Source organism: Triticum dicoccoides, chromosome 2A (assembly GCF_002162155.2).
Source record: "Triticum dicoccoides isolate Atlit2015 ecotype Zavitan chromosome 2A, WEW_v2.0, whole genome shotgun sequence".
NCBI classification, from domain to species: domain Eukaryota; kingdom Viridiplantae; phylum Streptophyta; class Magnoliopsida; order Poales; family Poaceae; genus Triticum; species Triticum dicoccoides.
The window spans coordinates 498,007,199-498,024,411 of NC_041382.1; positions in this window are offsets into that span (position 1 = coordinate 498,007,199).

Below are 17,213 nucleotides of genomic sequence, written 5' to 3' on the forward strand. Positions count from 1 at the left end.
AAACAATAGAATTTATAGTAACACCATTGCAATCATGCTTTTCATTCAAGGAGCTATCGTGAATCACATCATAAATTCCTTATTTTAGCACTTCAACACAATTTTCAGATTCACGAATTTCAAGCAAAACTTCATAGAGATAATCTAGTGCACTCAAATCACCAGCAATTGGTTCCTCATAATTGGATCTTTTAAAAAGATTAGCAAGTAGATGAGGATCCATATCAATAGATTTTTAGCAAGCAAAGATGAAAGCAAATAGAAGGCACATGGCAACATAAGAAAAAAATAGCAAACAAGATTGCAAGCAAAAAGATAAATCAGATGAGAAAACGGCAAACGAAACAGTGGGCGAATAAAACGGCAAAATTTTGTGAGGTGGGGGATAGGAAAACGAGAGGCAAATGGAAAATAATGTAAATTGCGAGGAGATTAGATTTGTGATTAGGAACCTGATTTATGTTGATGATCCTCCCAGGCAACGATGCCAGAAATTCCTTTTGATGGTGGCTTGAAGCTACGTCGGTATTTCCCCAAAGAGGAAGGGATGATGCAGCACAACAACGGTAGGTATTTCCCTTAGATATGAAACCAAGGTTATCGAACCAGTAGGAAAACCAAGCAACACAACGTAAACAACACCTACACGCAAAAAACAAATACTCGCAACCCAACGTGTAAAAGGGGTTGCCAATCCCTTGCGGGTACGATGCACAAGATAGGACAAACGGACGTGAGAGAGTTGTAAATATTGATAGATCGAACACCGAATAAATAAATTGCAGCATGGTATTTTTTGGTTTTTGGGTTTAATAGACCTGAAAATAAAAGGCAAATAAAATAGATCGCAAATGCAAATAATATGAGAACGAGAGCCGGGGGCCGTAGGTTTCACTAGTGGCTTCTCTCAAAAAAAAATAGCAAACGGTGGCTGAACAAATTACTGTTGGGCAATTGATAGAACTTAAAATACTCATGATGATACCTAGGCAATGATCATTATATAGGCATCACGTCCAAGATTAGTACACAGACTCCTGCCTGCATCTACTACTATTACTCCACACATCGACCACTATCCAGCATGCATATACTGTATTAAGTTCATGGAGAAACGGAGTAATAAAATAAGAACGATGACATAATGTAGACAAGATCTATTTATGTAGAAATATACCCCATCGTTTTATCCTTAGTAGCAACGATACATACGTGTCGGTTCCCCTTATGTCACTTGGATCAAGCACCATAAGATCGAACCCACTACAAAGCACCCCTTCCCATTGCAAGATAAATAGAGCAAGTTGGCCAAACAAAACCCAAATATCGGAGAATAAATATGAGGATATAAGAAATCATGCATTTAAGAGATCAAAGAAACTCAAATAACTTTCATGGATAAAAAGAGATAGATATGATCATAAACTCAAAGTTCATCAGATCTCAACAAACACACAGCAAAAGAGTTATATCATATGGATCTCCAAGAGACCATTGTATTGAGAATCAAACGAGAGAAAGGAAGCCATCTAGCTACTAACTACGGACCCGCAGGTCTACAAAAGACTACTCACACATCATCGGAGAGGCACCAATGGAAGTGGTGAACCCCTCTGTGATGGTGTCTAGATTGGATCTGGTGGTTCTGGACTCTGCGGCGGCTGGAATTGATTTTCGTCGATTCCCCTAGGGTTTCTAGAATATTGGGCTATTTATAGAGCAAATAGGCGGTCCAGGGGGCACCCGAGGTGGGCACAACCCACCAGGGCGCGCCTAGGGCCCCAGGCACGCCCTAGTGGGTTGTGCTACCCTCGGAGCACCCCCAGGCGCTTCTCCGGCCCATTGGGTGTCTTCTGGTCCAAAAAAATCCACAAAAAGTTTGGACTCCGTTTGGTATTGATTATCTCTGATGTAAAAAACATGCAAAAAAACAGCAACTGGCACTTGGCACTATGTTAATAGGTTAGTACCAAAAATGATATAAAATGATTATAAAACATCCAAGATTGATCATATAACAGCATGGAACAATCAAAAATTATAGATATGTTGGAGACGTATTAGCATCCCCAAGCTTAATTCCTGCTCGTCCTCGAGTAGGTAAATGATAGAAACAGAATTTTTGATGTGGAATGCTGCCTAACATGTCATATCATATTCTTTTCTTTATAGAATGGACATTGGACTTTTATATTGTTCAAAGCAATAGTCTAGTTTTGACATGATAACTTAAATACTCAAGCATATCAACAAGCAACCATGTCTTCCAAAATATCAACGCAAAAATAAGCTATCCCTAGCCCATCATGCTCAACCATTGATCCATTCATGAAACACACTCGCATATTAACTACACCCAATGCTCAAGTATGATCGTAGTGCCTCCTAGTTGGTGCTTTTGTAAGAGAAGATGGAGACTCAAATTCAAAAATAAAAATTGCATAAAGTAAAAGAAAGGCCCTTCGCAGAGGGAAGTAGGGATTTGTACAGGTGCCAGAGCTCAAAGCAAAATTTGAGAGCTAAAAATATTTGGGACATTTACATCTATGCCCTTAACTCAAACCCACTACTCAGTTTTGCCACTAATTTTTAGGTATGCTCCGTTTTGCCCCTCCACCATTAGTTTCACTTATAGAAATGCCCTTCTCTGTCGTTACCGTCCGGTCAAAGGTCTTTGACCGTCCTGAAAAAATAGCAAAAAAATAAAAAATATGAAATTTGGTGGGATCGAAGATAGTCATGTCCGCAAGGCGCGTGCACATTTTCATGCCATTTGGACACTCCGGGAGCTCGTGTCAAAGGAAAACATAAATTTTGTACGCATGCGAGCAGTAAATTCAAAAAAAATAGAAAAAAATCAAAAAAATATGAAAGTTCGTGGGACTGAAGATATTCAGGTTCGCAAGATGTGTGCACGTTTTTGTTGTGTTTGGACATTGTAGGAGCTCGTGGAGAAAAAAAACAAATTTTAGCTCAAAAAAACTTTGAAAAAATGCAGTATTTTGTTTTTTTTCTCTAGAGCACCTCGTACGTCATTTGATCACCAAAACTTGCAAGCACCTTGTGCACTCAAGCCTCTTTGACGCCAAATAAATTCTATTTTTTTGAACTTTTTTGCTATTTTTTTTGAACTTACTGTTCATAGGCATAAATTATTATTATTATTCCTTTGCCACGAGCTCCCAGAGTGTCCAACCAACACGAAATTGTGCATGCGCCTTGCGGACATGACTATCTTCGATCCCACCAAATTTCATATTTTTTTGATTTTTTTGCTATTTTTTTCTGGATGGTCAAAGTACTTTGACCGGACGGTAACGGTGCAAAAGGGCATTTCTATAAGTAACACTAACGGCGGAGGGGCAAAACTGAGCATACCTGAAAATTAGGGGCAAAACTGAGTAGTGGGTTCGAGTTAGGGGCAGAACTGAAATTGGCCCAAAATATTTTGAGAGGCGTACTTTTCCCACCAATGAAAACAACTTAGAGTTCCCAACACTTTACATGCTAGATATATCATAGGTTGTTCCCAAATAGAAATTAAAGTTTATTCCTTTTTCCACCATACTTTCACTTTCCATGGCTAACCGTATCCACGGGTGCCTTCCATACTAACATTTTCCAAGGAATTTATTATTTGACAACATAAAGTAAATTCATTTTTCATTTTGGGACTGGGCATCCCTAAAACATTTGCCTTACTCTCGTGCAATGACAAGTGAATAAACACTCATCGTGAGAATAAAACATCAAGATGGAAAATATTAGCCACCCATCACCGCCTTGCAAGCGGTACGAGCACACAAAAGAGAAATTTATTTTGAATATTAGAGATGGCACACACAAATTTGCTTAGAACGGCAAAAGAATACCGTATATAGGTAGGTATAGTGGACTCATGTGGAAAAACTGGTTTAAAGGATTTTGGATGCACAAGTAGTGATTATACTTAGTGCAAAATGGAGGCTAGCAAGAGATTGAGAAGCGACCAACCAAGAAACGAATAATCTCATAAGTTTTCGGATCACGGGTTCCAGCAAAACCCTCAAGGTTCGAACCCTGGGGTGCGCGCGAAGATCTCCCCCCTACCGATCCATGTCCTAACTCAGCTAAGATCTTACGAACTAACTCGACGAAGTCGCAACACAAATGACACAAGATTTATACTGGTTCGGGCCACCGTTGTGGTGTAATACACTACTCCAGTGTGGTGTCGTGGATTGCCTCTTGGGCTGAGGGTGAATAGTACAAGGGGAAGAGCAGCCTCCTGAGGAGAGGTGTTCTTGTGCTTGGTGAACTTGTGGCTGTTCTAGTCTCTCTTGGCCAGACCAATCGATCGACCCCCTAGCTACGGTGGTGGCTAGTCCTATTTTTAGGGGCCCTAGTCCTCTCCCCAAATATTGAGTGGGAAGGGAGCGAACAGCGGCCAATTTGAAAGGGGACAGCTAGTACAGCTTATCCAGACAAAAATAGTCTTCGCCTGCCAAAGACTCTAGTGGTGATGCCGTCTTGGGCTCCACGGTGACCTCCGTCTTGTCATCCTTCTTGTCTTGATCTTGTTGCACTGATATGGAAACCTTTGCTTGACGCCTCAGTACTCCGCGCGTGCGCCTGCTTCCTTAGCACCAAAGAGGAAACAAGGACACTGTGCGCGCTGGCGCCCTCCTGGCCTTGGTCGTCATGGCTTACGTCACTAGAACCTCACGAGGTTCGCCTGGCCTTGAACACTCCGCCCCTCGTGAGCCAGCCTGGTGAGGCCGCTCCTGATGAGGTCTTTTGTCGCTCGCCTCGTGAGGCTTGGCCCCTCACGAGGGTCTTGAGTCCTTGCTGGTGAAGATGGGCCATACGGGCCCGCTCGCAGAGCCACGTCGTGGGCCGCAGGCATGCAAGTCTGGGAACCCCCGTTTCCAGAACGCCGATAGTAGCCCCCGGGCCCAAGGCGCGCTCGGGCTTGGCTTCGAGGCAAAGCCATAGGCCAAGTGCGGAGCGCTGCGGGCCCCAATAGCTTGCGGCCTTGGTCGATGCGTGGCGGTTGATTCAACGTGGGCGTCTCCGCTTCCCCACGCTACCTCGGCAACTGCCTGACTGTCAAAAAGGTTGGCGTAGACAGCGCTTGCCTTCACTGCTTCATTTGCCTTGCTCATATCCCCTTTCTTGCCCCTGCCTCCGAAATCTCCAGATCTACATCCTCCCCACATCGGCGACCAATGGCGCCCTAGAGGGTCAAGTCCGCCTCGTCTCCGGCTTGGTACGAGCCGGCTCTCGACGCGCCCAATGTTTCGGAGAAGAACCTAGCTGCCACACGCTTGCTGACGGCGGGGGAAAGCAACAAGAAGGGGAATACTAGACTTTGGGCCGGCTCCGACATGCCTGAGCCCGAGGGAAGCACCTTCTACCCTTCTTCATGAGCAGCCTCGCCGCCGGGCTGGTTCCCCCCTTCTCTGACTTCTTTTACGAGGTCCTTGATCACTTCGAGATGCAGGCGTTGCATCTCCTACCCAACTCTATCCTTCTCTTGTCGATCTTCGCCTACTACTGCGAGGCGTACCTTGGCGTGATGTCATTTGTGGCCCTTCTGTGCCACTTCTTCTTCCTCCGCGCCAAGGAGGGTCATGCCTCCGGCTGTGTCAATTTCATCGCGGCCGGCAAGGCCAACTCGATCTCGAAGACGGAGAAGAAAGTCGATGGCTTTCGGAGCAAGTGGGCCATGATGGATGCTAAATCCATCCACCCGCGCTTGACGCTGCCGATGGAGAGGCCCCAGTCCGACAAGGGGTGGTCCTGCATGAAGCTCACCGACGAGCGGGCGACGTTGGTGCTGGAGCAGATTAAGTCCGAATTGAAGCCTGGCAATGCGAAGGCGGCGAAGATTACATGGGCCATGCTCCTGAGGGAATTCCTGGCGCTACGTGTGGCCCCGCTTCAAGCCCGCATGCGCCCCTCGTGGGAACTTGGGGATGAAGAGGACAAGGTTCGCTTGAGCTCGGAGGCCTTGTCCGACGAGGAGTTGACCGCAGCTCTCCGCCTCCTGGTTGGGGACGATCAGGAGTATCCGCCGAATGTCTTTACTCCCTTGTTCCGCCACATGGACGAGGCGCTGATCGTGGCCTCTAGGCCAACCTTTAACGTGTGTGGATTGGTGCCGTCGGTGCTCACCGGGGCCCCTGCGGTGCCGACGCCGGTGGAGCTGTCTTCTGCTTAGTCCCGCAGGGAAGAATTGGAGGAGGAAGATTCGGAGGTGACCCCTAAACGGACGGGGGAGACCCCCCCCCCTTGAGTAAAGCGGACATCCTCCGCGCCTTTCCTGACGACGATGAGGCCAGCGACCGCCTGGAGAGGGGGGAGCCGCCCGTTGTCCCGACGAGGGACCAATCGGTGTTGATCTCCCGGGACACTGCTTTTGTTCCGACGCCGCCTAGAGCTGCTTCCTGCCCAACCGCCACTCTTGCTTCTGCTTCCGGAGCTGGCGTGCCCGTGCCTCGGGTTGCGAAGCTCTCCGGCTTTGAGCTCACCAAGCGGAGGGTGGACTACGCTGCTGTAGACCAGTAAGTGTTTGAGCTTCATCTTGTTCTTGCTTATACTGCTACCATTTGACGTTTCGCCCTTGTCTTTGCTATTGGTGCTTGTTTCCAACTCTTTTTTCCTTTTTGTGCAACCAGGCCATTGCCTGTGGTACTACAAAAAAATACACTTCCGTGATGATACGTGTTTGTCACAGTAGGTCGCGTTTTCTGTCATGCATGTACATCCATGACAATTTTATGATAGAATCAAGATAGTCATACCTGTGCTGTCATAGAAGTGTTCCATGACATTACCAAAATTATCATCACGGAAGTGTCCACTTCCATGACGATAAATCGTGCGTCACAGAAGTGCTTTCGTCAAGGGTGACCGACACATGGCATCCACCATAACGGAACGCCGTTAAGCTATTGGGTCGGGTTTTGGATCCGATAACCCGTTAACAGCCCCGGCCAATGGGGATTTTCCACGTGTAAAATCATCATTGGCTGGAGGAAACACGTGTCGGCTCATCGATGGGACAGATTTCATCCACTCATTGGACAGAAGGCGCCTATGATACGTCGACACGTGGCACGGCCCAACAGAGGCCCATTCCTGTGAAAATGCCGGCCCGTTTGACTTGGTTAAAAGGTGGCGGGCCGGCCCATGGAAAGCCTGTTAACGGCATGTTCGCATATAGCCCATTTACAACCCGCTAACCCAAGGCATGTTACGCCCTATTCGAATTAGGCCTAGTAGCGTCATCTGGATCATCCAATATGATTCCAGCCCGTTTTCACTTCTGGCCCATGTATGCCCCATGACGTCTTTCGGCCCATATGAGGCCCTATGTAACTCTTGGCCTATTAACGGCCCGTGGTGAAACTGGCCCGTAATGAACAGTGTATCACTTTACACCCATTAACGGCCCGTGGTGAAACTGGCCCGTAAAGAACAGTGTATCACTTTATACCCATTAACGACCCGTTATTCCGTTGGGCCGTTTCCAGCCCATGTTATCTTTCGGCCTTCTCAGAGCCCATTTATTCTTGGGCTATTTTCGAGCATTCTTTTACTTACGGCCTGTTACTGTCATTTTCTGCTTGTGGGCCAAATTCAGCCCGTGGTTACAGTCGGCCCGTTTGTGGTCCGTTAATACGTTGGGCAGTTTTCATAGCGTCATCAAATACGGCCTATTAACGATGGCCTGTTATGGTCGGCCCATGAACGGACGGTTCCTACTCTAGCCCGTTTACGGCCAGAATGCGGTCTGTTTGGCCCATGTTTGGCCAATCGATCATACGACCCGTATAAGGCCCATTGATGATACGGCCCGTAGAAGGCCCATTGTTTCTACGGCCCGTAGAAGGCCCACTGTTTATACGGCCCGTAGAAGGCCCACTGTTTCTACGGCCCGTAGGAGGCCCAGTGTCACTACAATAAATATTAGCCCATGGTTATTGTGGCCTAGTTTTAAAAAATAGGTTATTGCAGCCACTAGCAAACCGCGGAAAAAGAACTGCACTAACTACAAGCAAACAAATGAACAAGACAACAAGGAAATAAATAAGCAAGAAACTTACACTTGGCTATCACGGCTATTACACATATTACATCCATTGGGCATCATCACCACCAGTGCAAATATAGGGAACACATCAGCATATAAATGCCGCAGCAAAACAAGTCTAGAACTGAAACCACTTCAAAAGAGTGCAAGAAACAATATCCTGGGTACCCATAATGCTGGCAAGATGCTTAGCAAGCTTATTAACTTTCTCTTGTTTGGCGCTTAAGTCCTCGAGCGCTTGTTGTTGCACTAGAAAGTATGCATCTGAATTCTGCAGGGACTTCCTCAGTCCTTCGGCTTCCTGTCGCATAACATCTGATCGATGTCTTTCAACTTGAAGTTGAGACTCAAGAAGCCAAACTAATTCAGGCAACGAGTTCGAAGAGCTGGTGCCAGCAGCGGTAGCCAGTAACTCGAACACTACATCAAGACAGGACTTTGGGATTGTCTCAGTGTCTTCAATATAGTTTTTATCAGCTTTCTTGGAGACCAACAGGGATGTCTCACTATCTTGAACCTTATCTGCATTACTTCCTTTACCATTGCATAACAGGGTACTCTTCTCCACTTTATCCGCGTTCTAAAAGAGAAACAAACAAACACATCTCAGGTTTACAATGTAGTATATGAAACTCATTTTGGTAAACCGGTTCAGTAGTAAGGTGGACAGGATAATAGCATGAAACAAACATATATCTATGTAGTATGGTCACTGTATGGTCTATATCATTCTAGTTTATGTTGCCAAATCAAGATAGATACAGTTCGAATCATATCTATTTAAGACAAAGCAGCATATACAGAATATAAGTGTGGGAAACTACACAGCAATAACAACACTTGTAATGTGCATGGCATGAGAACATAACTGTTTATTCAATTGAAACTGAAATCAACGTAGAGCAAGTTACAACAGCAAACAGCCAAACACATTGAAGAAACATGTTTAAAACATACCTGTTGCGCCATTGGAGTTTCAATTGCATCCTTCAAATTTGAAATTAGTTGGTATCAGTAAATACAGTGATGCAAGAGCAAAGTAGTATGAACCATGTCTACGGAACCTGACCTGAGAACAATTCTTCTTCTGCCTTAAGCATTGACTTCGGGTTCGGAGTGGTGGTCTTTGTGATTTGGGCACTACAGTTGCCTTACTAACTGCTTGTGTTTGGGTGCTCTATGGTGGAGACGGTGTTGTGTCAACGGGAACTAGGTGTCTATCTGCTGGGGTTGGGGTTAGAAGGGGTGTAGCTGGTTCTCTGTCCAACTAGGTAGGGGTACAATCTGCATGAGTGTGGGTTATGTGTGGTGGGGCTGGTTCTTGGGCAAGTACAACCATGGTTCTATCTGCATCGACAGGTAGCAAGATCTTTTCTAAAGACCGTGTTTTTAATCCCACAGATACTGCCATCACTCCCTCCAATTGAAATGGCTGATAAACAAGAAAAGTAATTGAATGTACATACATTGTAAGATAGATAGGTTCAATGGATAGTAGGGAAGAAAATAGGGCATGAAATAATTCACATTTATGTTGTCTAAGCAAACAGAATAGCGGGACATAATTTCACATATATGATGGCTAATTAAACAGGATAGCATGACACAATTTCACATGTATGATGGCTAACTAAACAGAATAGAATGACATACTTCAAAATATGATGACTATGTAAACAGGATGACATGATATAACTATATGATGTGTCTATTAAAGTGGTTGGCATGCCATAAATCACAAACATGCCGTCGATGGAAACATGATGGCATGATATAATTCACGGATAGAATGACATACTTTAAAATATGATGACTATGTAAACAGGATGAGATGATATAACTATATTATGTCTTTAGAAAATGGGTTGGCATGCGATAATTCAGATACATGATGTATATGCAAACATCATGGCATGACATAATTCAAATATATTATTTATATACTAAGGAAGTGAGCAGAGGGCAATCGCATATATGATGTGTCAACTAAGGAGATGGCATTCAATATTGTGTATATGATGTAAAAACTAAGCATTGCAATACAACATATGCATTATATGAGTAATATAACCCTGCCTAGTTTGAACATACACCTCAGGGGGATAATAGGACTGGTCATCTGCCTCTGAATCCTCCTCTGAACAGCTATCTATAACCAGCAAGATATCTGCTTCAGTAGGTAGCATTGTCTGCTCTGAAGACCTTGTTTTCACTCCAGATTTCTCCATCACCAATTCAAATGGTTGATGCACAGGAAGAGCAGTTGAATATATAAACATTGTCGACAAAAGCAATGAGAAATGCAAAAAAGGACGACATGATATAATTCACATATATGACGCTTGCCTAAACAGCATGGCATTGCATAATTCACATACATAATGCCTTGCAACAAGATAAGATAACATTGCATAATTCACATATATAATGTCTTGCAACAAGATGGCATTGCATAATTCACATATATGGTAATTAGACACTAAATAGGTGGCATTCACACAAAGCATGTCTAAACTAAGCAAATGACATAGCAATGCAAGATACCATACACACGATATGAGCAACATAACCCTGCCAAGTTAGGGCATGCACCTCGGGGGGGGGGGGAAATATGACTGGTCATCTGTCTCTGAATCCTCCTCCGAGGAGCTATCGGTAACCAGCAAGACATGTGCTTCGTCGGATAGCATTGTCTGCTCTGAAGACCTTGTTTCCACTCCAGATTTTTCCATGACCGTGCCAAATGCTGATGCACAAGAAGAGTAATTGAATGTACTAAAATTGTTGACAAATTTAACATGTAATAAAAAAATGATGGCATTATATAATTCACATATAAGATGACTGGCAAACTAGGATGGCATTGCAAAATTCACATATATGATGCCTGGCTAGACAAGGTGGCATTGCATGATTCAAATATATGATAAAGAAACTAAACAGATGGCATTGACAAAAAGCATGTCTGAACTAAGCAGATGACATCTTTAATGTATATAGTAAGCAATTCAAGGCACCATATGCATGATATTACCAACATCGGCATGCCAAGTTAGAGCGAAGACCTCATGGGGTAAATAGGAGTGGTCTTCTCCTTCTGAATCCCCCTCAGAACAGTTATCTTCCTCTTGATTACGATCCGAAATGGGTGGAGGGGGGCTGCCTTTGCGCCCACCATGGAACGACGTCTGCATGAAATTTTATTGCCACGCAAGGCTCATCTCTTTTGATCTACATGATCAGTTCCATTGTGTACAATAACTGGCATGCATAGGAATAAAACATAGTGAGATTATGTAAGGAGTGCATGCACAAATCCAGAGTGATGGTAGCAAACTGTGGATAGACCCAAAACCAATGATAGCAGGCAGATAATAGCTTTAATGTTTGTTTGCACCCAACATGAAACTCATAGTAGACACCGGAGATTAACCAGATAGTAGACAGATAGTACTGATTGCTGCCCCAATATGTACCCCACAACCATTTAAAAACTCAAGTTTCAGCATTAGTTTGGACCTGACTTGGAATCTAATAGGTGAACACGACGATAATGTAGCATGTCATCATATTAAGCGACGCATAACATAAGCAGACACGGAAGAGTGTGACCTCTCTTGTGGACCCGTGTAGTCCTCAAGGTCATCTGCTCAGTTGATGATGGTAATGCAGTTGCCGTGGCTACCGGCGGCGAGGAAGAAGATCTGAGGCGGCGAAAGACAGTCTAGAGAGCGGATCCCTGCTGTGGTGAACCCTTCCGTCGTTGGAGCAGCTGAGCTGGGGTGGAACACAGCGCCGCAGGAGCAGGACAAACCACACAAGGTTTTCTTTGACACATATCTGTAACAGAAGTAATTGAGTAAGGGCTTGTTTGAATTTGATGATTCTAACAATGCAGGGATACGAAATAGACAGGAATAGGATAGGAATGCACGTGCAAAATAGAGAATTTGAAAACACAGGATTTCTGCCAATATGGGTGTTTGATTCACAACAATTGGAAGATCACAGGATGCAAAAAAGCATGGTGAGATTAAGTCAAACCACAAGAAAATGTACGGTTATAATGCTATTATGCTACTATCTCTTAGTCTTGTGCTTGATGAATAGGAATATGAAAAGGAGGAGAAGTGGAAATTAGAATTCCTACGGTTTTCTTTCAAGGAGACACTAAAGGAACAAATCCTACAGTTTTCCTTTGCTCCATTCCTTTGCACCAAATTCATGAAAATTAGTACCATAGGAAACTTTCCAATTCCGATGTTTTTCATTCACTTTTCCTTTCAAGCACTGGCGATTCTAGTAGGCAGGCTTGAGCAAGGAAAATCCTATACTAAAAAATGTTTTTGTGCTAATTCTATTACTTTGGACCCAGGCCACTGCCATACTAGCTCAACTCCCTGGCCCATCGACAAATGCACAGCTCAAACGCGTAGAGATAAATAATGATGGCGTTCAAGAGAGTCCATCACGGATAGCTCAGTTGCCTGGTACCTCACTGCTTGTCATATAGTAGGATAAAATAAACGTATTTCCCATTACTACGAGTGCTTAGTGGACAATATATATAACATGTAGAGTAAAAAAGAGATGCAACAAGTGTACAACCTCTTTGGCTGTCACATCCCTAGTTCTGACAATGCCTAGTGCATGCATTAGAGTGTTACATCATGTTTAAATTTCATTTAAACCTGAGATGGGGATTGACTAAGCCCTAGCACCAAATGAACTCAACTAGGGTCAAAATAAAACCTTTTTCATTGAACTCAAAATGTCCTCTAAAAATGTTCAACATTTCTGGTTTGAGGTGGAAGCATCTACCAAAAATGGTTTATATTTTTGCAGGACATATTTGGTCACTGAATTAAATCATATAGTATTTTCATTTGGGCATTTAAATGCTATTAAATATTTCAATGCTCAAATAATCATAAACTAAAATGTTTACTGTTGGATATATTCTAAACAGTAGCCATGATTAGTTTCATGATTTTTGAAAGTGTCTGAGTATTTTTAATAAAGCCCTAAATTTACAGAATAATAGAGAAACTGAGATAATTAGAAAAGGAGAGAGAGAGAAGGACTACCTGGCGCTCACCTGGCAGCCCACTTACCTGGCCTTCTACTGTAGCAGCCCAGCCCACCACCGCAGCCATCCCTGTCGTCTTCCTCCTCGGACAGTAGGACGCAGGCGCGTGGCCGGAGCGCGCGGGCACACGCCCAGGCCACCTCCTGCCTCTCTGCCTGTCTCCCCGTCGCCCTAAGGATGCCACGCACCGCCCTGGACCGCTCTCACTCTCTCCGGTTCCTTCTTCTCCCTTCTCTGGCTCTCTCACTCACGCCACCGAGCACGCTCACCGCCGCCGCTCGCTGCTGCCATGGCCACAGCCACTGCCCCGCCTTGCCGTTGCGCTCCCGAGCTCCGCCAGTCCTCCCTCGTCCTCCTCGTCGTCTCACGCGACCAGAAGAGCCCCTGGATGCCGCTAGCCTCGCCGTTCCCCTCCTCGGCCACCGAGGATCGCCGTCGTCAAATTCGTCGCCGTTCGGCCTTCCCCGAGCCCGCCGTCCACCTCTACGGGATCCACGTGAGCTCCTCCGTCGTTTCCCCCTCTCCCCTGATTCGTTTTCTTCCTCTAACACCGACAACCGACGGAGCCGAGAGCTCTTCGCCGCCGGCCATGTCGCCGCCGTAGCCACGGTTGCCTAGAGCTGCAACCGAGCACGCAGCCGTGCTCAGTGCACCCCCAGGAGGCCATAGCGCCCATCCGCACCCTCTGCTGTGCTTCCTAACGCCGACTCCGAGCTCACCCGAACTCCGGCCGCCGCCTTGGAGCTCGCCGTCGTCAGCTCCAGCCTCCCCACGACCCAGCAACCGCACCGTTCGACGCGCGGGAGCAAGGGCTCTCCAACGAGCCCAAGCACGGCCTCGCCCGTGCCCTGTAGCGTGTTTCCGACGGCCGCCACCGTCCCGGGCCTCGCCGGCGTCGAGACGCCGGTGGGGTTGACCCATTTGACCACGGCGGAACCCCCCCTGGGTCGATGACAGGTGGGGCCAGCCCCCCTGTTAATTAGTTTAGTTTTTTTAATTTAATTACCCCCCTGCTGACACTGACATGTGGGCCCTAGTGCCCTAATCTTTAATTAAGCTAAACTAAACCCCCCTGTTAACCCGTGTCACTGACGTGTGGACCCACACGTCAGGTTTGACCTGGACCGCCCTGTTGACCTGATGACGTCAGGGTGAGGTCATGCTGACGCAATATTCATTTTCTGGAATTTAGTTTATTTTATAAATAATCAGAAAATTCCAGAAAATTGTATAAACTTCTAAAAATCATAGAAATTCAACCATAACTCCAAATTAAATAATTTATATATGAAAAATTATCAGAAAAATTCAAGGAATCCATCTGTACCATTTCCATGCATGTTAGAACAACTTATAGCTGCTGTTTGGCACAAATCAATTAAATGGCATTTGAATAATCACATATGGAGTTTGAATTTGAATATTATATTCAAACCAACTTCATTTAATCTGTTGCTAGTTGCATTAGCTCAAAACACATTCATATTGCCATGTCATGAGCATGCATCATATTGTGCATTGCATTGATTGTGTTCCCTTCTGTGTTGCCGGTATTGTCCCCTCTCGATAGACGTGATATCGATGATGTGATCGTTGACACTGATGAAGAGCTATATTATCTTCAGAAGTGCCAGGCAAGCAAAACCCCCCTTGTTCATTCCGATACAATCCTACTCTCTCGCTCCTGCTCCTTTTTACTGCATTAGGACAACATCGATTCATCTGTTACTTGCTGCGGTAGCTGAACCCCTTTATCCTTTGCATGACCTGTCATTGCCACAGTAAATAGATGAAACCCACTAGCATGAGTAGGAGTTGTTTGAGCCCTGATGTGCCTACTCATTTATGTTTGTTGTCATGCCTGCTACTGCTTAGAGTTGAGTCAGGTCTGATTCATCGGGGATGAATCAGAGGCGTGTGAACATGTCCTACTGAGTGTGAGCTAAGTGTGTGAACACGATTTGGTAAAGGTAGCGGTGAGAGGCCATGTAGGAGTACATGGTGGGTTGTCTCATTGAAGCCGTCCTTAGGAACTGAGTTCTGTGTTTGTTATCCATGATTCAGCTACTACCATACATTGGGCCCTGAAATATGACCCCGCTCGACTTCTTATTCACCCTCGTCCTCTGTCCAGGAGTTGCAAGTAGTTTCTGGTGTTTGTAGCTTGCTGGAGGCCGTGGACAGCGCTGACCGTAGGGTGGGCTGTGATGCGGTAGGCACGTGGCCGGGTAAACCGGGCACCCGTTTGGTGTCACGGAACCCTGTTCACATCGTTTGGGGCTGTGAGCGAAACTCCGGCCGGATCTCCTCATGGATAGAACCCGAATAGGCGATAAACCTGGACTAGAGACTTGAGTGTTTAGGTAGGTCGTGGTCTACACCCACGTCGGCTTTCGCTTGAAGTCTGCCGAGCACATGTCGTGTGCAGACGCTAAGTGGTGGAAACATGTATGAAGAAGTACACCCCTGCAGGGTTAATATCATCTATTCGAATAGCCGTGTCCGCGGTAAAGGACTTCTGGGTTGCTTATATCAGTTCATAGACAAGTGAAAGTGGATACTTTAAAATGCGCAAGATAAGCGTGAGTGCTATGGATGGCGTTCTCGTAGGGAGACGGCAGCGGATCCATAGTGGTGTATTGATATGGTGAATATGTGGACTCGTGTGCGCCACCTCAAAAGAGTCGCTTGCAGTCGTAGTTTAGGATAGCCACCGAGTCAAAGCTGGCTTGCTGCAGTTAAACCCCACCATCCCCTTTGTTGATAATGATGCATGTGTAGATAGATCTGATGTAAGTCTTGCTGGGTACATTTGTACTCACGTTTGCCTATTTTATGTTTTTGCAGAGAGACTTCAGTCTCACTAGTAGTTCCGCTTGGACTTCGACGTTTAGCTTGATACCTCAGCTACGATCTTGTACCCTCGGCAGGATCTGGTAGATAGTCAGGCTTCTCAGCCTTTTTCATTTATAGTTGTCTGTACTCAGACATGTTAAGCTTCCGCATGTGCTTTGACTTGTATGCTCTGAGTGTTGGGTCATAAGACCCATGTTTGTAATATCTCGCTCCTCGGAGCCTATTGATTAATTACTTGAGTCGTAGAGTCATGTTGTGATGACATGTTGTATTTACACATATCGAGCATATTGTGTGTATGTTATTGAAATGCTTGGTATGTGTGGGATCTGACCTTCTAGTTGTTTATCTTTAGTAGCCTCTCTTACCGGGAAATGTCTCCTAGTGTTTCCACCGAGCCATGGTAGCTTGCTACTGCTCCGGAGCACTTAGGCTGGCCGACATGTGTCCTTCTTCGTTCCTGTGTCTGTCCCTTCGGGGAAATGTCACGCGATGAATACCGGAGTCCTGTTAGCCCGCTACAGCCCGGTTCACCGGAGTCCTGCTAGCCCAGTGCTACAGCCTGGATTCACTCGCTGATGACCGACACGTTCGATGCTGGGTCATGGATGCCTGTCCCTGTAGGTCTGTGCCACTTTGGGTTTACGACTAGCCATGTCAGCCCGGGTCCTTTGTCATATGGATGCTAGCGACACTATCATATACATGAGCCAAAAGGCGCAAACGGTCCCGGGCAAAGGTAAGGTGGCACCCGTGGGAATACCGTGCGTGAGGCTGCAAAGTGATATGATGTGTTACATGCTAGATCGGTGTGACTTAGGATCGGGGTCCTGACAGCGTTGGTATCAGAGCCTGACTGCCTGTAGGATTACCAAGCCAAACTGGTCGAAGTTGAGTCTAGAAATTCTTTAGTTATATAAGGGAATTGATTGTGGGATGGAACGTAAGGCTCTTTTTACTCCTTATACCTCATGGCCTTCTGATCTGAGTCATCATCTTCTCTTCTACGGGGATTAAGAACTAGGGCTATCTCTTCTTTCTATCAGGATCACGTGTTACTAATCTGCAGACTTGTAGGATTGATGGTTCTAAGCTTGAGTTCAGTTTCTACCTCCATATGTTAATTGTTGATCTCAAAACCTTGATATTGTGCTTCTGAGTGGTTATGCCACCATTTTTGTGAATGTCTCA